This window comes from Rhinolophus sinicus, linkage group LG17 (genome assembly GCF_036562045.2).
Source record: "Rhinolophus sinicus isolate RSC01 linkage group LG17, ASM3656204v1, whole genome shotgun sequence".
Lineage (NCBI taxonomy): Eukaryota > Metazoa > Chordata > Mammalia > Chiroptera > Rhinolophidae > Rhinolophus > Rhinolophus sinicus.
In genome coordinates, this window is record NC_133766.1 from 9,229,524 (window position 1) to 9,254,745 (window position 25,222).

General features: G+C 44.1%; 1 long non-coding RNA gene across 1 annotated transcript; it reads left to right on the forward strand.

Moving 5' to 3' along the window:
* On the forward strand, positions 1–24,563 carry LOC141569342 (uncharacterized). The gene is made up of 5 exons (XR_012492877.1): positions 1–113; positions 470–549; positions 9,131–9,382; positions 11,889–12,114; positions 22,180–24,563. It is a non-coding gene; the product is annotated as an uncharacterized LOC141569342 (long non-coding RNA).
* The last annotated feature ends 659 nt before the right edge of the window (positions 24,564–25,222 follow it).

Here is a 25,222-nt window from a genome sequence, read left to right on the forward strand (position 1 = left end):
TCTGGATGCTGCCACAGGCTGTCAAGCAGTCCACTGGCCCAGAACGTGGACACTCGGGGAAATTTAAAGCGCCACTGAAATCGTAGATGTTACCATCTTCGTCTGCACGATGGGTATTACTACCATTCCGGCTTCTTCTTTTGCTAAAAGTGCCTTCGTTCCTGGCACAGGAATGAGAGCAACCTTACACCCGTGTTGACTAGACGCCAGGCATTGTTCTTAATTGTCAGCCGCAAGCGGGGCAGGCAGCTGGGATCTTAGGGACGCGCAGTTCCCGCCACGCCCACTGGGTGGCGCAGGTGCTGCACTTTGTCCCAAGCCTGGGGCGGGGGCCAGAGGCCGCGGGGATGACCGCTGGGGAGTTGAGGGGGTGGGAGGGATGGGGTGGGGGGGGAGGCAGGCTGCCACCCAGGACCCCGGTGCCTCTGCAGCCTCGCGTTGCGACCAAGGCCTTCCCTTTGCTTTGCAGCCACTTTCCTCCTTGGGGATTCGCATCGCACAGAGCAGGCTCCAAGGCCATGGGCTTGGCCACAGATGCACTGGAATGGGGTAAGGACTGGGAGGAGGCGGAGCTGTTTGCTGAGTGAAATGAGCAGGCGCAAGGTGACCTGTGGTGAAGGCCAGGTTTGTGGTCAGTCTTCTTGGTTTAACGTTAACCAGCCCGCTGCGTCTTGATCTTGGGGTTCCTGTGCTGATGCTGGGGCAGGAAATGAGGTGCATGTGACGGAGGCTCTCCCCTGTGGAGATGAATGTGGAGCAGTGGCGAGAAGGGTAGGGCCCAGGCCTGTTAAACCGTGGCACGGTCCTGCTCTGCCTTCCCTTTGCCCACCCTCTCCTCTGAGGGCATCTCCTATGGCGTCTCCTCCTGACTTTCTCAGGTTCTGGTGGGAGCTAGCCCATTGCCTCTACTTCTGAGCTGACCCTTCCTCTGAGCGTGGCCAGAGGAAGCCAGGAAGTGGACCTGGGAACAGGTGCCTGAGGATTCATGTACACCTTTGGAATGTACACCTTTGTAATGTGCACCTTAAGGCACAAAACGCCTTCTGCTTCTTGGGCACATCCGCACAACACCTAGCAAGCTTCACAGTAGGGACCTAATAAGCGTTTATTGTCTGACCGGGAAGAGGGAACCGAGAGCAACATCAGAATAATGTGCTGCTGGGCTGTGCTTTTCCACCTTCTTCTTCAAGGTTCTAAATTCAGAGCATGGGCTCAGGAAGCTTTTTATTTTATTTTATTTTATTTTATTTTATTTATTTTATTTTATTTTATTCTACTCTACTCTACTCTACCTTACTCCACCTTACTCCTCCGTACTCCTCCTTACTCTTCCTTACTCTACCTTACTCTTCCTTACTCTACTTTACTTTATTTTATTTTATTTTATTGGGGAATATTGGGGAACAGTATGTTTTTCCAGGGCCCATCGGCTCCAAGTCGTTGTCCTTCAATCTAGTTGTGGAGGGCGCAGCTCACTGCTCCATGTGGGACTCGAACCAGCAACCCTATTGTTCAGAGCTTGGGCTCTAACCAACTGAGCCATCTGGCCAACCCTGAAGCTGTCTTTTTGAACAAACATCCCCAAGAGATGCTGAGACATGATGGGTAGGCCACCGTGGAGAATTACCAGCCAAACCTCTCAGGTACTGCTGTGCAATGATGAGAGGTTTGGAATCAACAGTCCATCTGGATTGGTGTGGCCTCGGGCTTCTCCTGTAGCATTTTGTCCCCCGCCCTCAGCCTCTTCAGTTTTCCCTTCCCTGTTTTTTCCCCCCTGGAATTCTCTGGAATGTTGAACCACATTCTTTCAGAAGGTAAGCTCTGCATGAGTGTCAACCTGGTCTTTGAGGAACCGTCATTTGTGCAGCATTGGACAAATTCTGTAAGAAATGAAGTTTGCATGTTCCAGCCATTCTTAGAGAACCTGCATTCTGCAACCACTTCATTTTCTTTTTCTTAAATGGAGAAGTTCTGATTTGAGCCGAAACCACCCCCACCACGTCCACACCCCCAATTCTCTGAGCCTCTTAAACATCAGATCTCAGGGCTGTCAATCACAATTTCTTTAATTCTTTAGACTCCTTGTGGAATTAGAAGGGCAAGTTTTTGTTTTGTTGTGTTTTTAAGAAAAACATTAGAAAATGCCTAAATTTCTTTATCTACTAGAAGCACTTAAAGTAAGTGCACTTCTCAGGGGTTTATTTTTCCTGCACAGCTCAATCTTCCATCATAAAAATAGAAGGTTGGCAGACAAATTACACTGAGAGTCCTCCGTTGGGTATTTTATTACTGCATTTTTAAGAACGGTATTTTATAATTGGTCTGATAATACGAGGGATGATATTTGTGAGAGTGAGTCAACAACACCTTCCCTGCTGGTGTCTGCCTCCTAATAACCCCGCGAGACAGATCCACAGAACCAGGAAGGAATCATCACAGAACATTATTAAGGAGGAAGGCTGAGTGCTGGCGCCGGGAACGCTTCCGAGACAGAGCAGTAAACTAGGCCAGACAGGCCCGTTGTTTGTGTGCTGTGAGAGAGAAGTGAGAAATGGAAAAAGTTCTCTGCCTTCCCAGTAAATACAGGGCCCTGACTGGGTTCCCGAGGCACTGGCTGCCCAGTTACTGTTCGGGCTGTCTGGGGACCCCCCAGGCTATGCCAGGCCCCATCTGAGGACCACACAAAGGGACTGGAAAAGGAACATCCATTGGGCTCCAGGAAACCGACTGACTCTTCACGATTTATTTTGACCATCTTAGAGCCAGGGGTGCCATTTCCACTTCCTCAGCTTTCCCATCATCCCTGAGGGATGTCCCTGTTATTGCCTGTTTACAGATGAGGAAAGCCAGGTTGAGGGAGGCCAGCAGATGGGCCCCCACACTGAACGGGGTGCCCCCCAGCTGGGCATCCTGGGGATCTAGAACATCTAAGGCTACAGGAAGTGCTCGTGCAACGAAGGACGGAAGAGGGGCTCAGGGATGAAGCGCAGAGGTGCTTCACAGTCCACACTCTTTCCGCTTCATCACAGCCTCTGTAATCAAAACACCAGGACAGTGTGATCTTCAGCGTTTTTCTTCGAAGACCCAAGAAATCTGTGTCCGCATCTTCTGTGCTCTAATTCTGAAGCTGCATAAGCCAGGTATCACTTCATGCCCTAAACCCAAGAATAAACTCTGTGGTTATAAACATACACGTTACAAAGGACAAGCTCTGGCCCATGGGGAAAACAAGTACCTACAGGACAGCTCCACGGAGCCTGAGGAATTATTGCCTAAATCGCCATGAGGGCCACCCAGAGCGATATTTCAGAGACAGAGAAAACAGAAATGTTCCCTCTCTGACCTGGCACTTGTCATAGCACCAAGCTAATGACTGAGGGGATAATTCTGGGCCACGCCTGGAGGACCAGGCGGACACGGACACTGCCTGAGTTGTGTAGACACAACCCTGTTTCAGAAACAGCCTGTTTCAGACAAAACCGTTGCCTTCGGAAACTTCTGAAAACTTCTCGGCCCTTGAGTGTGGCAGAGCTCGCTGAACATCTTAGGGATGATTGAAGCCCACACAGTGGAGGGAAGGAGTGGCCATGGTGGTCTTTAAGGAGCTCGTCTTCGTTCTGAGGGCCAGACACAGATGAAACGGGCAGAAACCTGAGTTCTTGCCAGAGTGGCTTCCAAACAGACACTTAAGAAAAATGTCCAAGAAAATTCATGGTATGACTGACAGTGACCTGAAGTGAAAAGGCCACGATAAATTCTAATTAAAAAAAAAAAAGGGGGAGTGAATGGATATTCCCCTCCTTCATTTGAGATCCGGTTCAGGTCCTGCCTCCCCCGGGAGGGTCTGGTGACAATACTAGCACCTCAGCCCTTTCCCTTCTTTAACCTCATCTGGAGTTTGTATTATGTGTAGAATGCGTGGCAGCGTTCAAAACAATCCACTCCTATATGCAACGGAACTTCTTTCTCTAATACCCAATGTGGGATCAAGTGCTGCATCGCCAAGGAAAAGAATGATAATGTCTAGTAAGCACCCTTTCAAGGGAAAAGCCCGCATCCTCCCTTCTGGAACATTCTCCACGTATCCAGGGCCGTATAAACCCCTTCCCAGGTCTGTCCTCCCTGGGTGGACCATGTTGCCAGTTCATGGATTGGCCAAGGGACAGCTGTTTGCGGGGAGGTCTGACAGAGCCTGGCTACAGAGCTGGGTCCACGGCTTGTCTGTGACCTTTCGTCACGCCACAGCCTGGCGGGAAGAGGAAGGGGTTGGGCTGAGTCCTGTGCGCCACTTTCTAGTGTGGAGTTCCAAGGAGGCCAGAGATTCCACATTGCATTGGACTGTCCGGGCTCATGTTGCTCTGAGGAATGAGATAGGGGCACCTGCTGGGCACGGGTTGCCTGGCTTAGAGGGGCAGGGGTGAGGCGAGGCTGCTGGCAGAGGCTCCCCTTGGATCTTTTTCTCCAGCCCCACAAGTACTCAGGGCGGCCTGGGCCTGACCTGGCTAGCTCAGTCCCGGGAAGCTGTCTCATCTTGCCATTGCTGTCACCTACCTGGGTCCAAGAAACTGGTCACCAAAATAATGAAATGCCCAGTGAAGCTTAAAAGCAAAAGCCTGGGGTCTTTCTTAAGTTATGAAAAATAAAAATGGCAACTGCAGTTCCCTGTGATGAAAGTGAAAACTCTGTTATAAAATGGAAATAACATTGAACAAGGGAGCCTAAGGCAAAGGGGGCAACGGGGGGAGAAAGGCTAGCTCTCAAAAACAAAAGTGCGTTATTTGTAGGAACCGTTCTGTATGTTGTGCTATTGATTTGAAACACAGCACAGCTCCTTCTTTGAGATGCCACTGATTTAAAAAGAGAATGTACACAGTTAGGCTAGACTGGCGCTCTCTTCTCCACTCCTTAAAAGATTTACTAAGAAAATTCAGAGGACAAACAAGAGTGCAAGGGGAATGTTAGGTTTAATTAAGAAATCAGCTCTTTAAAGGACTTCTGCACAATAGTTCTTGGTAAACGGATGGTGCTGTGAATTATAAATGAGTCATCCATTCTTTGAAGGTGGCTGAGCAGGATCTCTTCTTAGAAGGACTTGGGGAGCATTTTGAGTTGATGAAAGGAAGCAAATTGCAATTCATTCGACGTCAAACAATAATTACGGAGTCCTTTCAAGCCTAACGACAGGTTACATTTGTTAGGTGTTTACTACAGGCTAGGCCCTTGGTTGAGTGCTTTTTAAGCAGTTAGCCCTCACAACAGGCCAATGAAGTATTGGGTACTATAATAGGACCATGGCCATTTTACAGATGAGAAGACTGAGGCACTTGGAACGTCAGTGCTCTGCCCACATTACCCAGCTGAATACTAGGAAAGAAAGACAGGTACACCAGGCTCTGCGCCTTTAAGAAGGTTCCTGTGTAGTATATTGTTGATGCCGTAAATTTCCGAATTTTAATAAATTCAGACCAGCTTCATCTTCCAGCTGATCTGAATTTGGTGGGTTTCACTAAAATAAAACAATATCAGATTTTTCTAACCAATTAACTCTTGTCATGAATGATAATAGGAACGAGGGGAAAACTGTCTGATAGGATATCCAGGCCACACTTGGGAATCGACTGGCTGAAGGACACTCTGATTTCCAGATTATAACGTCGTATTTGTTATGCCCGAACAACGACCAAAACACTGATGATTTTGTAACAAAACCTCAGGGAATCTATTAACAAGTTGGCAATTCTAATTCATGTGGAAATGCTCATTTTATTTATCAGAATTGTAACAATGCTGTTCATTTAATTAAGAATCTGATACTGTGGAAAGGAAATTCTGTGAAGTTTATAATGTTAATACAGACATGAATTCAAATGCAAAAGAAAATTGGTTAAGTATCTAAGTGTCAGCTCATTTTCCTTTGACCCTCTTACATGATTTGAAAGCTGTGAACAAAAGAATTATATATATACTATACAATTATATATAATTACATATATAATATGTTGTATCATTTAATAAGATTTTTATGGCAAATTTATTTAAATAGCAACTGGACTAGGCTCGTAAATAGCCAAAAAACAAAAACCAAAAAAAACCAAGTGTCTCCAACTTTTGACAATAATTGAAGAAACTATCTCCGTGTATTAGAAGGTAGGGTAAGATCTAGTAGCATTTTCAACTGCAAATAGAGCATTGGCATATTTTAATCTATGTGACAGGTGTTATGAAACTAAGAAAGTGAGAAGGCAGGTTTGCAGGAGGAGGAAGCTGAGAAAAGCAGAGTGGGAAATCAGATGGAAACTGAAAGGAGACAAAGAGATTGGGAAAGGTGGCCAAGGAGAACACCCACTCTTGGTGACTAACACCCACACCTTCACCAGGAAACGCTGCTCTCCTGTGTGCCGCAAGGTCTGCTTATCTCACGGACCCAAGTGGCAGGTGGGTGTGCCACTTCCCAGCCTTCCTGGCCGCCTCTCCTCAAGGTCTGGATTCATTTGTTCACAGTAAGCATTTTTGCAGCACTAATTATGTGTCAGGCCCTGGGCTGCATCAAGGGACACACCTATGAACAAGGAGAGCAGGTCCCTGGCCTCTAGAGCTGACAATCTGGTCAGAGGAGACAGTCTGTAAACAAGTAGATAAATAATTGTGAGAGACGCAGATGATGATTTGTGCTGTGAAGGAAATAAAGCAAGGTAAGGGGATTGAGGTGATAGAGAGACAGAAGGGATATTTAAAGAGGTGATTAGGGAAGGTCTCTCTGAGATGACAACTTAGCAGGAAAGGAGCCACAGGAAGCTCCAGGGGGAGAGCTCTCCAGACAGAGCAAGTACAAAGGCCCTGGGGCAGGAAGGAGTTCGATGTGTTTGAGGATGAGCAAGAAGGTGCCCATACAGCTGAACTGCAGAAGAGGAGAAAGCGGGAGATGAGGGGAGAGGAGTCATAGATGCCAGATCATGTGGTCTTTAGCCCCTGGCCACGCTCTGGGATTTTCCTAGCGGAATGGGAAGTCACTGGAAGATTTCAAGTAGGGAAGTGATAAAATCGATTTCCATTTTTCAAAAATTACAGTGACTGCTCTGTGGAGATCAAGAGGAAGGAGGTGAGGGAAGAGAGGCACTAATCATAGCATCTGTCTTCCTCCCACAGAGGGGAGTGAGGAAAGGGTCTGGGCCCTGCTGGGGCCCGGAGTTGGGCCATGGGATGTTTCTGTGGACGTTAGACGGGCAGATGCCCCTCCTCTCTTTGGAGATTGAGCTACAAGCCCTGCCACGTGGAGGAGCCAGAGAAGGTGATGAGGGGCTGAGACAGGCCACACCCACTGTCCCTGAAGTCCTGGGGCCACCAGGGTTCTTACAGCTCTTCCGTCAATTCCAGAGCTTTCAGCAGAAAGAATTCTAACAAACGCATGGAGGTTAGGGATGGACAGCAGGTGGCCTGGGAGGAGTAGGAGAAAATAAAGAGAGAGGTAGACGAGGCCTTGGAGCTGCATGTGGGTGAGATCTGAGAGGAAGGCAGCAGAGATGGCGTGAGCTTTTGGCCCAGAGATCTCAAGCAGAGAGGACACTGTGACCCTGGCAGCAGGACAACTGCACGTTTCCTGTCCAAACATCCAAGTTACTCATTTCCCCGGGTGACACTGCAGCTGTGGGACCTGGGACCAGTATAACAGCTCACAGATCTGAGTTTTAAAAGATCAGAATGGTACTTAAAACTAAGAAACAAGAAAACAAACAAGGGCAGTGTCTTAGTGTGTATACCATGGGGCAAAGTGAAATTAACTTGCGAGGATTTTCTTTCAAATATAGGGACAGAAGATCTTGAAGGTTTTCTGCAGATTCTAATGAAGTTAATAAAGATGAGTAAAAGGTCAACAAATATTGTCTATTCCGTGTGGCGTCCTCATTATTTTATTGTAGTGAGTGATACATATTTATAAAGGGCTTTCTAGCTTCTCTCTTGCCTCGACCCCCAGTTCTTGTTTTTCCAATAAGGGCTTAAGTTCCTCCACCACCAATAGTCCATCCTACCCCAGAAGTTGCAACCTAGCTACACTCTGGGGTGGAGGTTTTGGAATGACTAGAAATCAGGGTGCCTTCTAGGGAAAGGGGGTTGATGGATCAAAACCGGTAGCTAGAGGTTAGATGTGGAAATGAAGGAGAAAACCTTCATTTTAAAGCACTAAGGTCCTGGTGTCCCCTCACAGGCATTGTTGCCCTTTCATGCCATCTTCACATTCTCCAGCCAGGCATCGTCCTGACACGTGGAGTCCTTGAGGGGCTTGGGGCACTTTCAACCCATGCACTGGTGCCCCCCCACCCCCATGATTCAGATGCATTGATTTTCAGACCGTATGAAAGATTGGTTTAGAGGGAAGCAAAGCTGGGGGGCAGGAGATCAGGGTGAGTTTGCATCCTGTGTGGCGGAGACAGGCCTGCCTGCACCAGGCGCCACCAGAGAGCGGAAGGGGAGGAGATGGACTGCCTGCCGGGTAGCGTGAGGAGCAGGGTTCCAGAAGATGGGATCCAGCTGGAAAGGCGGACGGCAGTGGGAGGTCTGCACCAAGCTTCTCCTGCAGGATGTGCTGCTCTCACACATCGAGGGGAGGGGTCCTGGGCTCCCTCTCCTCCTGCTGGCTCCGTCTGGATCTGCTCCCCTGACAGCAAGTCTCCTCCTGGGGAAACGCCAGGGCCACTCCCTGGGAACACTCCGGTTACAGCTGTGCCCTGGTCTCAAACACGGCCTCTCCTTGGCCCCTGCCTGATCGAGTTACCAAATGTGAGGTGTGACAGATTCCTGGAGCAGGATAGTGAGTGGAAATGATGGCTGATCCCAAAGGGTTGTCTTTGAAGCCCCAAACCCACTAGTGATTTCACCCGCACCTGACATTTCCAGAGCTCCCGCTTCTGGGGGATTGAAAAATGGCTCAGCTCCATGTAGACTTGGGGACCCTGGCACTTCTCTCTCTTTTTTTAATATGGACATAGCAGATTGTCAATTACAAGTGTAAATGTCACTTTTCTTTTTCATCTATTTGTTCTTTCGTGGGGGAGCATTAATCTCATTTTATAGACGTGGCTCTAAATGGCTCACTCATTTCAGAGATTCTAACATGAAGCTGCTCTCCTTACAGATCTGGCCTTTTGTGTATTGAAGTCCGTGTCCCTGTGGATGAGACCCGTGGGCCTCAGAGAACCTCACGTGACAAATTTACCTTCCGCCGGCTTTGTGTCCACGCAGCGCGCCTGGTTCAGGGCTCTGCCCAGAATGGCAGCCTCGGAAACGCTGCTGCTTCTCACAGCGGATCCCGTCTTCACCAAGGGCAGGGTCCTGTACCTTCAGCCCACAGGCTTGGCCGAGACTAGGGGAGCCTTCCCCAGATGAGGTAGCAAATGGGAATGTGGGTCGAAGTCATTGTTAACCGCCTAGAGAAATGTATCAGTGGCAAAGTTTGTGTTAGGCTTCATTGGGAGGTGCAGTCTCAAGGCAGCAAGAGTGGGGGGGCTGGGGGGGCAGAGAAGGAAGGAGGACAAATACAAGCTGGTGTGTTCCCAAGTCAGCTCCGGCTCCCAAGAAGACGCAGCCTTTAGCTTCGTCACCCAGGGTGTCTTCCGGACAGACGGCCAATGGCCCCACCACCCTTCCGAGTGGGAGAGGAGGGAGGAGGAGTTTATCGGTGGGCTCTTTCCCCTCTCCTGCCTTTCACTAGTCCACGTTCGCTCCATGGGGTTAATTCCCCCGAAGCTCTGAGCTGTGTCACCTGGCCTCTCCCGGTCGTCGCTGGGGAAGCCAGACCCCGGGCCCACATTTCATTTCTTCAGGCTTGGCCTGGTGTCAGAAACCCAGTGTTTCCCCAGGGCTGTTAGGATCAGCAGCTGAGGCCAGAGCACAGGTGGGGTCGAGCAGACCTGGGAGACAAGTAACCTGGGTTTGGTTCGGTGATAAACAGGGAATTAGGGATTTTCTAAAAGGAAGTCGTTTTTGTCGTCGTCGTTGTTGTTGATGTTATTTTGCCTTTCCCCTGAAACAGCCCCACTAGATCTCCAAGTGCCATTTACAAGTTATCCTTTCTCTAGGCTCTCATCTGTTCTTAGCAATATGTGAGAGTAACTAGGAAAGTCCTGGAGAAGTTGTGGGGCAAAAAATTCAAATGTCCTCACGTCACAAACTACTCCACCTCATTTCTCTGCCATGCTCCAATAGTTACTGTGTGACCTCGTGAAAGCCACTTAACCTCTCTGAGCTGATATGGCCATTTCATGACGTCAATGCAATGTATACAACATAGGGTCCCTTTGAGAAGTCAGTGAAATAAGGAATGCATACACACTTTTAAAACTGTGGTGTGCTCCACAAAGAGAGGGCTGTTACTCGTATTTCTTCTCTCTTTCTGCAGTCCCACCCAACATCCCTCTTGAGACACTTCTGGCTTCTTGGACCCTCTTGGGCTTGGTCCCAGCTCTGTTTCTAGCAAGTCTCCCTCCAGTTCTGGCCTGCAACCCCTTTGCTCCTTCAAGCTTTCATCTGGCCCTTGAAACAACCTCTCCTTGGCACTCTATTAGGGAGAAATCTGACATGTCAGCGGCACTACTCTTTTAGCTGTAATGGTTTGCTAGGGCAATGTTTTCACAATTTCACAACAACAAAAAAAGCTTTCTTTTGAAACAATGAGTAAGCTCTCCACAAGTACCAACATGTCGGGAACCATAACAGCTTGCAAGGGAAAAGCTGGTCAAACTGTTCCTAGAGTCTCTACATTCAGGCTGAAAAGAAAGGCAGGTCAGCTTGTTCATTTCATTGCTAGGCGTTTTTTCCACTTAACACCCTTTGCTACACATTGTCTCCTTTTAGCTTCCCAGTAACCCCTTCGAAGTAGGAAGACCATGTCCATTTTTATAGTAGAGGAAGTGAAGGTTCAAAAAAACCAAGTAATTTGCCCAAGGCCCAAAACAGCCAGTCTGAGGCCAGGCAAAATAGGAAACTATGTCCTCTAGTTCCAAGTATGTTCTGCTAAACACCACTGTCGTTTGGTCTGACTCGTTTGGTTTGACTGATTCCCTTTATTCTTGATACTCCCAAGAACGTCTATCTCCAGGGAAAGTAGCCTGGCTTCTGACAGGTGCTTGTGTTGTTGGTAACACAATTCCTTTAACTCAGTCACAGAACCACGCAGCCCTTCAGGGTCAGCTGAGACCCTGGCCAGCCTCCTGCCTTCTCAGTGGAGGCCTAAACCAGTGCTTCCCTGGAGACTCGTGATGCCACGAACGGCCCCAGAGATCAGAGCAGAAGAAAGGCCCAGCATCTCTCCCAACTCAGCCTCCTGTTTGGGGCTTCCCTTGGGGTGGGGGGTGCCTGAGCTTCACCCTCCTCCTCCACCCCTGGGTGTGATGGCCGGATTGAGTAACTACAGGTGTTTCACTGTGCTGAGTGTTGGTCTGCTGGTTTGTTTTCCTGAGGGGATGGTGCAAGGTGGTGGGATTTTGAGAGGGGATCTGGAGGGTGGGAGTGGAGTGAGCAGAGGCTGGAGAGGAGGAAAAGGAACTTGGGAGAAGAACGTTGAGAAAGAGCAGAGATGCTAAAGGGGATGGAATATGGCTGTGATGTGTATTTATTCTCCTTCATTTCCCTGTGAAAGGTTCAGTCAAATTTATGTTACTGATTGGTGCTTTTGGAGTTATTGGGGGGAGGGGGCATGGCAGAAGTGGGACGGGACTAGTTGGGCCTGAGTTGAAAATGGGGGCAGCCCACGTGCTCCTTGTCCCATGCAGGTCACAAACTTGTGGTTTCAGCACAGAAGAGGGGGTCTGTTTCTGACCTAAATCACCAGGGCATTGTTCTCCACATCTGAAGATAAATGTTTATCGAGAATCCCTCCTTTATGTCTATTCCAGATCATTTCTCCTTTAACTCAAATTCAAAAACCATTTCTTCTGGATTGACTCAAGTTGAATCTTTGCCAGCAACCCAAACTTTGACTCACAAGATCTAGAATCATAGAAAAAGTCGTAGCTGGGGAAGGAAGAATGTGGCCCGAGTCAATGGGAATTGTGGACCAAGCAGTTTCGGCAAATGAATTACTCTGTTACAGAAGCTGGGAACCGCAACCACAGGACGGAGGTATTCTTGTTCTGCAGAAAGGGTAGTAATTCCCACTTGATAAGCTAAATTATACGGAAAGTCAGAAATATCTGGTTCTTCTCGTGGTTTAAGTTCTAATGTTGATCAACACCCATCTGGAGAAGCCAACAGCGCCGACCACAATAAGTAATAATTGTGATCATCATTAGTTCAGATGTATCCAAAATTTGTCAAGCCCGCCTTTATTTCCTCAGCCCTGTCCCATCTCACATGTAAATCCATCTTCCATCTCTATGTGTGACAGCCAGACCTAAGACCATGACTACTTTCTCAGCAATGAAAATCTTCCTTGCTGGTTAACACAACCCACCTTGTGAAGCAAAGGGTGTTTTGTACAGAAATACACTGTGTTAGTTTTAGTCTGTTCAGCTGTTATAACAAAATACCACCGACTGGGTGGCTTATAAACAACAGAAATTTATTTCTCACAGTTGGGGAGGCTGCAAGTCTGAGGTCAGCATGGTTGGGTGAGGGTCCTCTTCGAGGTCACAGGCTTCTAGCTGTATGAAGGGAGGGGCTAGGAAGCTCTCTGGGGCCCCTTTTATTGTAAGGGCAGTAATACTATTCATGAGTGCTCAGCCTCATGCATCACCTCCCCAAGGCCCATATGAATTTTGGGGGGACACAAATATTCAGACCATAGCAGTGCTACAATATGCAATCCTAACCAGTGTCTGCCTCCATGCAGTGCCCCACCTTTAGCGGTAACTAGGTGTGTGTGTGTGTGTGTGTGTGTGTGTGTGTGTGTGTGTGTGTTTAAAAATGAAGATGCAAATATTTATCCATATTCATATCTATGCATAAGTCATATGTTTACATGTCAAAGGCAGGGAAAGTAACTAGGTCTTACATGATAATAATATATTTGCTTTGGAGGACCATTGTTTTTTACCCACTACCATTGAGATTTCAGGGCACATTTTACTTCTCATTTCACTTGACACATGAGAAAATTGTTGCAAGCTAGTTGAGCTGTAAGGTGAACTTGACTGTGATAATGGGACACAGCTCAGCAAAGACAGCAAGGTCAGCTGACCGGTGTTCTGTTCTCCTCTGCATGCTATATATCTCCTGACCTGGTTCAGGATCGCCTCTTTGTTCTCCAAAGACTATCAGATTAGCCCAGAGTGGTCCAAGAATGTCTTCTGTACAATTAACCGGTAAGGACACCAACAAATGTACATAGAATGAATGGATTCAAAGAGGCTGATTAAAGTGGAATTAATCCCAAGACGACCAATTTTGCATTGAACTATCAGCCCAAATTCCTTTTCCCACGTAGGTCTAGAGATTCTTGGGTGGGTGAGAAAAATGTCTTACATACTGTGTTTCCCTGAAAATAAGACCTAGCCGGACCATCAGCTCTAATGCGTCTTTTGGAGCAAAAAGAAGTCTTATAGTAAAATAAGACCAGGTATAATATCATATAATATAACATAATATAATACGAGGTATAATATAATATATTAATATAATACCAGGTCTTATATTAATTTTTGCTCCAAAAGACGCATTAGAGCTGACGGTACGGCCAGGTCTTATTTTCTGGGAAACAGGGTAGAAAATGTCTGTTTAAATCTCCAGCCCTGTTATGCGAACTATATCAATCAAGATAGGTTAGATATGTGACAACAAACAGCCCCCAAATGTTAGGATTTAGGCAACCAAAGTTTATCGCTCACACCATATGTGCTGTAGATTTGGGCCGTTATCCAGGGCGACTGTCCTCCCATGTTGACCCAGCTTTCCTTTCTTATGGTGCTTCCTGATCCGCTCACACCTCCCTGATTGCCACAGGAGAGAGAGCAAAGAACGCTCCCACCTGGAAGTGACATCAGATTTCATTTTCAAAAGCAAGTCCCGTGGCCACACTGAACTCCAAGCAGGCAGGTGAATCAGTTATTGGTTCCTGTAAAACAAACCACCTCACACTTATGCTTCCACCAACAGAGTTTAGTTATTTCTCGTGATTTTGTGAGTAGGCTGGGCAACTCCTTTGCTGGTTGTGCCTGAGTTGACCTCTGTGGCTGTCTTTGGGTGGAGGATCAGCTGGGCTGAAAAGTCCTAGATTCAGGTGTCTGCGAGTTGCTTCTGGCTATTGCTTCTGGCTGGGGTACCTCGCTCCTTCTCCTTGTGACTTGTCATCCTCTAGGAGGCTCAGCTGTCTTCCTTACATGATAGTCTCAGGACAGTGTTCTAAGGGGACAAAGGCAAAAGCTGCAAGGTCTCTTGAGCTCAGATGCTAGAACTTGCACTTCTGCCGCCATTCTGTTAGTTCAGGCCAGTCACAGATGAGCCCAGATTCAATGGATGGGGAAACAGTCTCTTGATGGAAAGAGTTGTAGATAGTGTAGCCGCGTGTTTTAATCTATCACAGCAGGGCACATGTACAGTCGATTCCTACTTGTGGTAGTTATGTTATATAAAGTCATTGCCAACACTGAGTGAGAGAATACTGAACCCTGGCTTTTAGGAGAAATACAGGGTTAGGTTCCTGTGAGCCTCTGGACACAACATTTTCATCAACCAATCAATGTGTAACCTGCTTGTATGTGTGTCTCTGTTTACTGACACCATATTTAATATATAGTGTTGACTCATTCACATTGAACTCAAGGCCAACACTAGTCTGAGTCATGCCTGAATAAAGCTTATTATCTAACATGGGTTTTTCTCCATCATGGCCTTCTCGTGCTTAGAAACTTTAGACAGCACTTTGGCATTGCACTTGGGAACCATTTAAACAGTGAAATCGCCAACAAAAAGTACAAAAATGTGAAAAAAATGTCACTAATTTGACCCTGAAAAGGACGTGTTTATAGTATAAGAGCTGAAACATGGAGGCAAAACAATACCTTGTTTTACCTCAGCTGGGAACGTGTATGTCACACAACTCAAAACTTTCATCACTCTGCCCATGTCTATGAATGACCATGAAAGCAGTGTGAGAATTGATTTGGGTGGTTACAAATACATTTTAGCAAGTAGGCAAATTTGCAAATACAGAATCCACAAATAATGAGGATTCACTGTGCATAGAAGAGAGAAATCAGATTGGTGAACAGTAGTAATTTCTGTCACACTCATTCATGGGAAAACAGGAAAGAAATGAACACTTACGGAGTACTTACCGTGTGTTGGCATATGCACTTCCTATATCATTTAATATATATATACTATAATATATAAGACATACAATATATATTATCATATATTCTATAATATATTTTAATATCTTTTATATGTTGCTGGGTTCAATTTGCTAGTATTTTGTTGAGAATTTTTTCTTATGACGTTTTTGGTTTTGGCATCAGAGTATTACTATCTTCATAGAATGAGGTAGGAAGTGTTTCCTCCTCTTCAATATTTTTGAAAGAGTTTGTGAAGGATTGGTGTTAATTCTTCTATAAACTTTTGGTTGAATTTACCAATAAAGCCATTTGATTCAGGGCTTTTCTTTGCGGGAGAATTTTTTTTTTATTGCTATTTCAATCTCTTGTCATAGGTCTCATCAGAATTTTTTTCTTCCTAAGTTATTTTTGGTAGTTTCTGTCTTTCTAGGAATTTGTTCATTTCATCTAGATGGTTATCTAATTTATTGAAATACATTTGCTCTTATCTTTTTTATTTCTGTAAGATCAGTGTAATCCCTCTGTCATCCTGATTTTAATAATTTGAGCTTTCTCTTTTCTTGGTCAACATAGCTAAAGATTTGTCATTTAAAAAAAATCTTTTAAAAGAACCAACTTTTAGTTTTGTCGATTTTATATACTTTTATCTTCTCTGTTTTATTTGTTTTCACTCTACTGTTTATTGCTTTTTTCCTTCTGCTTGCTTTATATTTACTTGGCTCTTTTTCTAATATTTTAAGGTGGAAATTTATTTGAGATCTTTTTTCTTTTTTAATATAAACATTTATAGTTATAAATTTCCTTCCAAACACTGTTTTTGCTGTGCTCCATAAGATCTGGTATGTTGTGTTTTCATTTTCATTCATATCAAAGTCTTTATCTAATGTCCCTTGTTACTTGTTTTTTTTGTTTTGTTTTGTTTTTTTGGACTTATTTGTTATTTAGGAACATGTTGTATAATTTCTACTTATTTGTGAATTTCCTTCTTACTGGTTTATAATTTCATTCCATTGTTGTTGGTTGGACAATGTACTTTGTATGATTTTCGTCCTTTTAATATTATTGAGACTTATTTTATGGCCAAACATATGGTCTATTCTGGAGAAAGAGGCATGTTCATTTTAAAAGAATGTATATTTTGCTGTCATTGGGTGGAGTATTCTATAGATACCTGTTAGGTGTTGGTTGTTAACAGTGTTGTTCAAATCTTCCATTTCCTTGTTGATCCTCTGTCTAGTGTTTATATTCATTATTGAAAGTGAGGTATTGAAGTCTCCAACTACTGTTACTGAATTATTTATCTCTCCTTTCAATTCTATTATTTTCTTCATGTATTTTGGGAATCTGTTGACAGATGCATATATGTTTGTGATTATTTTACCTTTTTTTTTTTTTTAAAGATTTTATTGAGGAAGGGGAACAGGACTTTATTGGGGAACAGTGTGTACTTCCAGGACTTTTTTTCCATGTCAAGTTGTTGTCCTTTCAATCTTAGTTGTGGAGGGTGCAGCTCAGCTCCAGGTCCAGTTGCCGTTTTCTAGTTGCAGAGGGCACAGCCCACCATCCCTTGCGGGAGTCGAACTGGCAACCTTGTGGTTGAGAGGACGCACTCCAACCAACTGAGCCATCCGGGAGCTCAGCGGCAGCTCAGCTCAAGGTGCCGTGTTCAATTTTAGTTGCAGGGGGCATAGCCCACCATCCCTTGTGGGATTCGAGGAATTGAACTGGCAACCTTGTGGTTGAGAGCCCACTGGCCCATGTGGGAATCGAACTGGCAGCCTTTGGAGTTAGGAGCATGGAGCTCTAACCGCCTGAGCCACCGGGCCGGCCCTATTTTACCTTTTTTGATGGATTTACATTTTTATCATTATAAAATTTCCTTCTTTTTCTCTAGCAACAATTTTGTCATTGTCTTAGTGTAATATAGTACAATTACTTAGTGTAATGTTTTTTCTGATATCAGTATAGTTACTCCAGCTCTTTTTTGGTTACTGTATATATGGTATAACTTTGTTTATTGTTTTATATCCAATCTGTGTCTTTAGATCTAAAATGTATCTCTTATAGACAGACAGCATCATATAGTTGTATCATGTTGGTTTATTTTTATCATTCTGCCAATATCTTCCTTTTGTTTGGAGTGTTTAAGCGTTACTCTTAGTGAAGAGACTTTAGAGATAAGGAGTTGCTGCTCTCTCACTGTTTTCAAGATTCTCTTTGCTTTTGGCTTTTGGCAGTTTGATATGTCTAGATGTGAATATTTTGGGTGTGTACTACTTGGGAGTTTGTTGAGTTTCTCGTAGCTCTATGTTTTTCATGAAATTTGGGAATTTTTCAGTTATTATTTCTTCAAATATTCTTTTGCCCTTTCTCTTTCCTTTGTTCTTCTAGAACTCTAATTATGTATAGTTTAGTATACTTTATGGTATTCCATACAAGTCTTTGAGGCTCTGTTTAATTTTCTTTATTCTTTTTTCTTTCTGTTCCTCAGGCTTGCTAGATTTAAATTGACCTACTTCAAGTTTGCTAATTCTTTCTTCTGCCTGCTCACATCTTTGGTTGCACTCCCCTAGTGACTTTTTCATTTCAACACCAGAATTTCTACTTGGTTCTTTTAACAATAATTTTTATCTTTTTATTCATAACCTCTATCTGGTGATATATAATTCTCATACTTTCCTTTAGTTCTTTGAACTAAATATTTAAAATGGCTGATTTAAAGCCTTTGTCTAGTAAGTGTAATAGATCCAAAGACTGGGTTTCTTCAGGGACAGTTCCTATTAATTGCTATTTTCCTATGTATGTGAGCCGTACTTTTATTTACTTGCCTGGTAATCTTTTGTTGAGAACTAGACATTTTAAATAATATAATGTGGCAACTCTGGAAATCAAATTTTCTACTCTTCCTGTTTTGTTTTGCTGTTGCTGTTCATTGCTGTTGTTTGTTTGTTTAGTGGCTTTTCTGAACTAAGTCTGTTTTCTTTGCTGTGTGTGGCCACGGAAGTCTCTGCTTAATTGGCTTAGTGGACAGCTAATGATTGCACGGAGAATTCTTTAAACGCCCAGAACCAATACGTCCCGCAGTCTTTGCCAAGGACTCTGTGTGCATATTGGAGCATACCTTCCACACTAAGCCAGGCAGTTGACAACTCTGTCTTAGCCTTTGTTTCCTCCTTTTTGAGCCTGTAGGTAAGTTAGAGGTGAAGGTTAGGGTCTTCTCAGGTCTTTCCTGACGAGCACACAACTCTGCTTGTCATGAGAAAAGCCCTATATGTGCCTGTGACCTTGTAGAGTCCTAGGAATGTGTCAGAATTTTTCAAAGCCCCTACAAACATTTTATTCCACAGCTTTTCCTTTTAAACCTTTTGGTTAGCTTGTTGCTTGCCCCAGTGGTTATAAAGTTAAATAATTGCCTTTAATTGTTGTTGACAAACATACCAGGGTAAAATGCTCTTCATACTTCTAAGAGAGGTCCAATAAAGATAGTCTTGCCAGTGGGTTCTTTCAGGAAGTCACCAGAGAGGTCAAATAATGACAGTTCTCTGGGAGTGAGGTTTTGAAGGTGCTCCAACCCTGTTTTGCCCCCTCCAGTGTCTGGCAGGTTCCTAGTTTTTACTGAGATGGAGGGCTGTGGTTTATAAGGCCACCACACAGCTGGAGAGAGGATATGTTAAAATGCCACAATGTTTGCTGTTCTTCCTGAGATTCAGTTGTTTTTCTTGAATAAATGTCTACAGGTTGAATAAACAGGCTAACTGAAAAGACTTTTATTAATTTCCAGAGTTTAGAAAAAGTTAACTCTGACCATTTTTGCCAGTTTTCTCATTGCTTTTTTGGAAGAAAGAGTTTTTGGAGGTCCTCACTCTGCCTTTTTCACTCATGTCAGTTGGTAGCTATTCTCCCTGTTATATCACTTAGGATTACGTTCATCTACAGGTGACAAAAAACCTGAAGTAATAGTGGCTTAAATACACTAGTTGTATTCTCTAACATTACAAATTTTAAGTTACAAAAAATTTCAGAATGTTCAGAGACAGCAGCTTCTTTTAGCTTTCAACTCTGTCATCCCTAGAGCGTGCCCCTCCTATTTCATGGTCTAAGATAACTGCTAGGGTCCGGCTATCATCTCTGCATTCCAGGAAACAGGTGGAGGAATAGGTGAAGAAAAGCACACACCCTTCCTTCAAGGACACTTCCCCAAAATTGCACTTGATAATCCAAAACCTAGTCGCACAGCCACACAGGAGGTTGAAAATTATGGTGTTTATGTAGGAGGTCATATGTGCAGCTGAAAACCAAGGGTTTATCACTGAGGAAGGATGGAAACTAGCTGTCTCTGCCACATGCATTTGACAGGCGAAGAAACGGAAGTTTAGAGACGTTCAGGATTTTACCAACCAAGGGCACCCAGGAGCTCTGTAGCACCGCTAGGCTTCCAATCCGGTGGTCTGACCCTGAAGCCTGCACTTTTAACCACTTTGCCGTTCAGATTCAGAGAAGTTAAATAACTCGATGAGGTCACATAGTTGGCAAGTACAGATCTGTCTGGCCCCAAAGATCATCCTTTTTCTATTATTTACCCCAAACCATCTATCTTACTCTGGTGGGCCACTAGGAATAGTGACAAAAAGCAGATCTTACTGTTCAATGCTTGGTAGAGGTCCATTACAATACCTAAGTAAAGCGCATCAAGTGTCCTTCAAACACAGGGCAGCAAATGAACCAAGATGATAGATTATTAGACATAGAACTATTGAGAAAGAGACACAGTGGAACTTGATTGCTTTCTGAAGTGGGACTAAGGAACCAGTAAGGTACAGGTTGTGAATTGCTATAAGAAATCAGTACTGAAAGTCACAGTCTTGAACTGAACGCTAAATGCATTTTGTTTTGTTTTGCTTTCCCCACTAATCTTCTGGACTCCCAGCCCCCTCCACCCATTCAGGAGGTTTTTATTAGTCCCTTCCACTCACATATGGCTCTGGGGTAGGGTGAGGGTCCGTAGAGCCCACCCAGGGCTAAGGAAACAGACCCCAGTGCCTGCCTTGACTCACATTTTTTTTTTTAATTTCTTCGTCAACTCTTATTTTTCTTCAACTTGGATTATCCTAAAAATGAGTTAATCTAGAACTGACTAAGTAAAGTCATATTGTAATTACAAATTCAGGACAGGTATTTAATCCAACCAGCGCTCCTTTTCAGGGTGCTCACAGAGAATACACACACCAAGGGGGTATCAGTGGAATTGCAGTTTGATAACCAAACAGAAGCACAATTGAAGCTGTGGTGACTAATGTGGCCTCATTCTCAGTCACCCAAAGATAATCCACTGTTCTCCATAGTTTGAATCCGTTACATAAATAAATAAATGAAAAAAAAGATTTGGTTCCAGCAGGTGGAGTAATTCTAGCTCTATATAATGGCATATGTTGGGCTATAAAGTTAAATTCTCCTGGTTGGACCTTGAGCCCCATAGGGAGCTGCCACATGTCCCCTCCTTTGCCTCTAGAAACCTCATTATTAGTTCAGAGCAGAGCCCCACCACTTAAAGCTCCCTCCCAGCCCTGCCCTGATACCCCCAGAATAACCTCTGCTGATACCTCCACACACGTGCAGTGCAGGCAGACACGCACACACACACACAAAGGAATAGCTCCAGCTTCTGCCTTTGTCCTTCACTGGGAACTTAACTTTTCTTTCTCAGTCTTCCCAGAAGGTTAACAGATGCCTATCATGAGAATACCAGGTTTCGTTTAATTTTTAAAATTTAATTAAACACTTTATTTTGAGATAGTCAGCAATTCACATGCAGTGGTCACAAATAATACAGGGATATACCTTGTGCTCTTTACCCAGTTTCCACCAACACCTTAGAAAACTAGAGCACAAATCTCAGCCAGGATATTGACATTGGTACAATCTCCAGATCTTATTCAGATTTCCCCTGTCTTATGTGTACTCGTGTGTGTGTGTGTGTGTGTGTGTGTGTGTGTTTCTTTAGTTCCATGCTACGTATTGCATCACATATGGAGGTTTGTGTATCAGTCACCATCTCTTATGTTACCTTCGTATAACCCCACCCATCTCCCTCTTACTCCATCCTTGACCCCTCGCCCTAAACCCTGGCAACCACTAATCGGTTCTCCATTTCTATAATTTTGTTACAGAATTTTATGTAAACATAAGGTGTAACCTTTTGGATTGGCTTTTTTCACTCAGCCTAATTTCCCTAAGATCCATCCAAGCTTTCTCACATATCAGCATTGATTCCTTTGCGTTGCTGAGTAGTATTCCAAGTTATGGATGTACCACAGTTGATTTAACCCTTTACCTACTAAAGGACACCTGGGTTGTTTCCAGTTTGTGATCCATTTTCTCCACATCCTTGTCAGCAATTAATATTGTCACTATTTTTAAAAATTTTAGCCATTCTGATAGGTGTGTAGTGAAATTTCAATGTGGTAATTTAATTTTTTTTGAAATCTATTTTTATACCTCAGCTTTCAATTGTTCCTGATTATTTGTGCAGCTGTTGTGTATTTTTATTTTTCAGAAGCTTAGTTAACACAGAACAATTGTGTGAAGTGTTGGAAAAATTTAAATATGATTTCACATAGTTCCATCTCACTCATCAGTCTGCACTTTTTTCAATATGCTGAGAATTCTGTCAGTGCCGCTTTTGAGACATGACTTGATGCACAATATTGAAACCTTTTCAGTAATTGTCAACTCAAAAGTTAGCATGACGTACACTGTATGAATAATGTAGTTAAATGGCTATTCTGGCTTTCATGGGCCTATTATAAAGGGAGCTGCTTTGTCCCATACCAAATATGTTTCTATATTCATAAAATATTTTTCTAATAAAAAAATTAAACTATGAAAAATAGACACCTTGCTCTTTCTTTTCCAGCCCTTCCAGAATGAGAATTCACTTACGCTGCCTCCTCGATTCCTCCACTCTGTGCAACTCAGGTCCCACCCCAGCTTTCAGACCATCGTACTTGGACATAAGGAGAGAGCAAGGTAAGAGGGGAGGCTCAGTCTCCCAGGCTACTATTTGTCTGGAAGGGAAATCTGACATATTTAGCAGAAAAACCAAAATGTTTACTTTGAAAAAAGTAGGGACCCAGTGACCTGGATACCATCAGGAATATATATCGTCGAATCTGCAGGTGACCTGTAGTCTCTGTCCCTTTTTGAGTGTCTAGTGCATTAAGGGAAAAATGAGACAGCTCTAACAAATAACTCATGCCTGCTTGGGCTTTCTCTGCACACCCACGCATGTGCATGTAATGAATGGCTTAGTGTAAAAACCCTGCAACAAACATCAGCCCTATAGATTACCAGGGAGTCCTAATTGGATTCTCTAGCAAAGCAACTTCTATAAAGACTATAAATAGTAGGCACATGCCTCCGTAAGCAGTGCAGCTATTTATTTTTTTAATAGGGGATTCTCATGTTGCAAGGACATCACAGATTACTGAATAATTTATTTAATGGTAGATTATATGGGCTTTACTCTTTGCCAGTGAGTGCATACGCAAATGTCTAAAGGAGATAAGGTAAGCAAAAACCAGAAGTCAACTGTTTACTTTTTTATTAGATATGTATAACTATTATAGCCATGTATACCTATTTTACTTAGTATTCTCTTGGCTGCAAAGGTCATATATACAATAGAGGCGTTGCTTTATTATTGACAGTTAGCTAATTCATAACAATGTATTCAACACACAGCACCGAGAAATACAGAATAGAATAATAAATGACCTTGTCTACACTGGGTGATTTTAACAAACAGTGGTGATATATAGGGATATGTTTGTTTTCTGTGGAAATATAAGGAAACGACAGGGAGCGAAATTCAATAAAACAGTGTTAGATTTGAAAAATGGAGAAAAGGAAAAAAAAGATTTGGATGGGTATTTTTTTCTGAACCTCGGTTATCTTTTCAATGATTTGGAGTGGGAAACAATCACTTCTAAGCTTACAGATCTTAGATGGCTTGCCTGTAACTGTATACAGTTCTCAGGTGAGCAGAGGTAACTAATTTTCTGTCAAATGCTATTTTGATGGAGATAAAATTTATTTTAAAAGAAAATTTAAATGTGACAGGGGAAAGATGGCAAAAGACCTGAACAGGCACATGATATAAGAAGAAATTCATGTGGCCAATAATTGGTAAAAGGGGCTTCATTTTACTAGTAATCAGGGACATGCAAATTACCCCTAATGAGATCTCACTACATGCCCACCTGACCAGTTAGCATTTCAAAGTTTGACGACAACGAGCGCTAATGTGGATGGAGAAGAATGAGAACTACCGTGGGTGGGAGTTTCTTCCCCCCACTTTATTCTGCCAACGCCCCCCCTCTCCGGTTCAAGTTCAAGCCGTTGTCTCTCAGTCTAGCTGTGTAGGACCCAGCTCCCTGGCCCATGTGGTGTTATGAGCCTTGAGCTCCCCCCGCAGCTGAGGCAGTTGTCGGCCGCTCACAGCAGCTCACAGCAGCTCTCTCCGACTGCCAGCCACTCGTAATGGCTGCTGGTCACTCACGCTGGCCACTGGCCACTCCTGGCAACACACGGTAGCCCATGGCAGCCCACTGCAGCCCACGGCAGCCCACTGCAGCTCACGCCGATCTCCGACTGCTCATGGCAGCCCGGTTCCAGGGAGAGCCATTGTTCACAATCTTAGCTGTAGAGGGTGCAGCTCACTGGCCCATGTGGGAATTGAACCAGTGACCTCGGTGTTAGGAGAACGGCCCTCCTATACCACCTGAGCCACCGGGCTGGCATGCAGGTGGGAGTTTCAATTGAAGCAACGGTTTTGGAAAATAGTTGCCGTTATCTATGAATGGAGGTTGAAGATTCACATACCCTATTCACAGTAGAAGAATTGTCACGGCAGGGAAGTTCCCGAGAGGTATATCCTGTGGGCCAGGATCTACATAAGAACTTGTATAGTTCTTATAGAAGCATTGTTCCTAAGAGTCCTGAGTGGAAACACCCCAAATGTCCACACAGCATAGAAATGCTACGTAAGACATAGAGCCACTTGCAACAGCAGAGGGATCAATTTCACAAACATGGTGCTGAGCCAAAGGAGCAAGACACAAAGTCAGAGGAAGGGTCCATTCATAGAAAGCTCATAAACGGGCAACACTGAACCCTGTTGTTTAGAGATGGTGAGACGTAAAGAAGAGCATGGAAATCGTTATAAGAAATGTCAGGATGGTGGCTTCTCCTCTTAGAGGAAAGGAAGGGTTGTGAATAAGAAGAATACTCTGATACTTTTGTGTGCTGGAAATGTATTTCTTGATCTGGCTGTGGTTTCATGCGTTTTCACTCTATAATTATTCACTAAACTGGACGTTGATGGTTAATTCACTTTGACGTATGTATGTTATCTTTTATATGAGCATGAGTAGAATGCATTCTAACCATTCTATTCACTACTAGAAGTCTCTTTAAAAAAGAAACTCCCCAGTTCAATTTAGTACCTTTAAGAAATGAACTGTAAGTATGCAGTTCAGTTGAATGAACATTTAGAACAATAAGCCAAGTCTACGCACAGTTCCACATCAGAAGTCTATCACATTATGCTGGAAAGACAGCCCAGAGGAGAGGAGAGGAAAGAGTGCTGCCTACCTGGGCCGAGGCCCCGGTGCAGCCAGCCCCAACCTGGGTGGTTCTCTGGGCCTTGTTCCTTGTCTGTAAAGAGGATCAGACTAGATCAGAACTCCTCTGAGAGTCTCCTAGTATATTTTGGGAGTTCTCTGTGGGAACTTTGAACAATTTTTTCACAAGACATTCTTTCAATTTTGACGAATCTCAAGAATCTGAGCAGCTCTATGTCCCCCTTAGAGCTCACAGTGCCAGCGTCGCTGTGTGTTTATGATCAGGTTGGGGCCACTTGTGCAATTTTCCTTGTCTCACGCCAGTGAGAAGAAAAC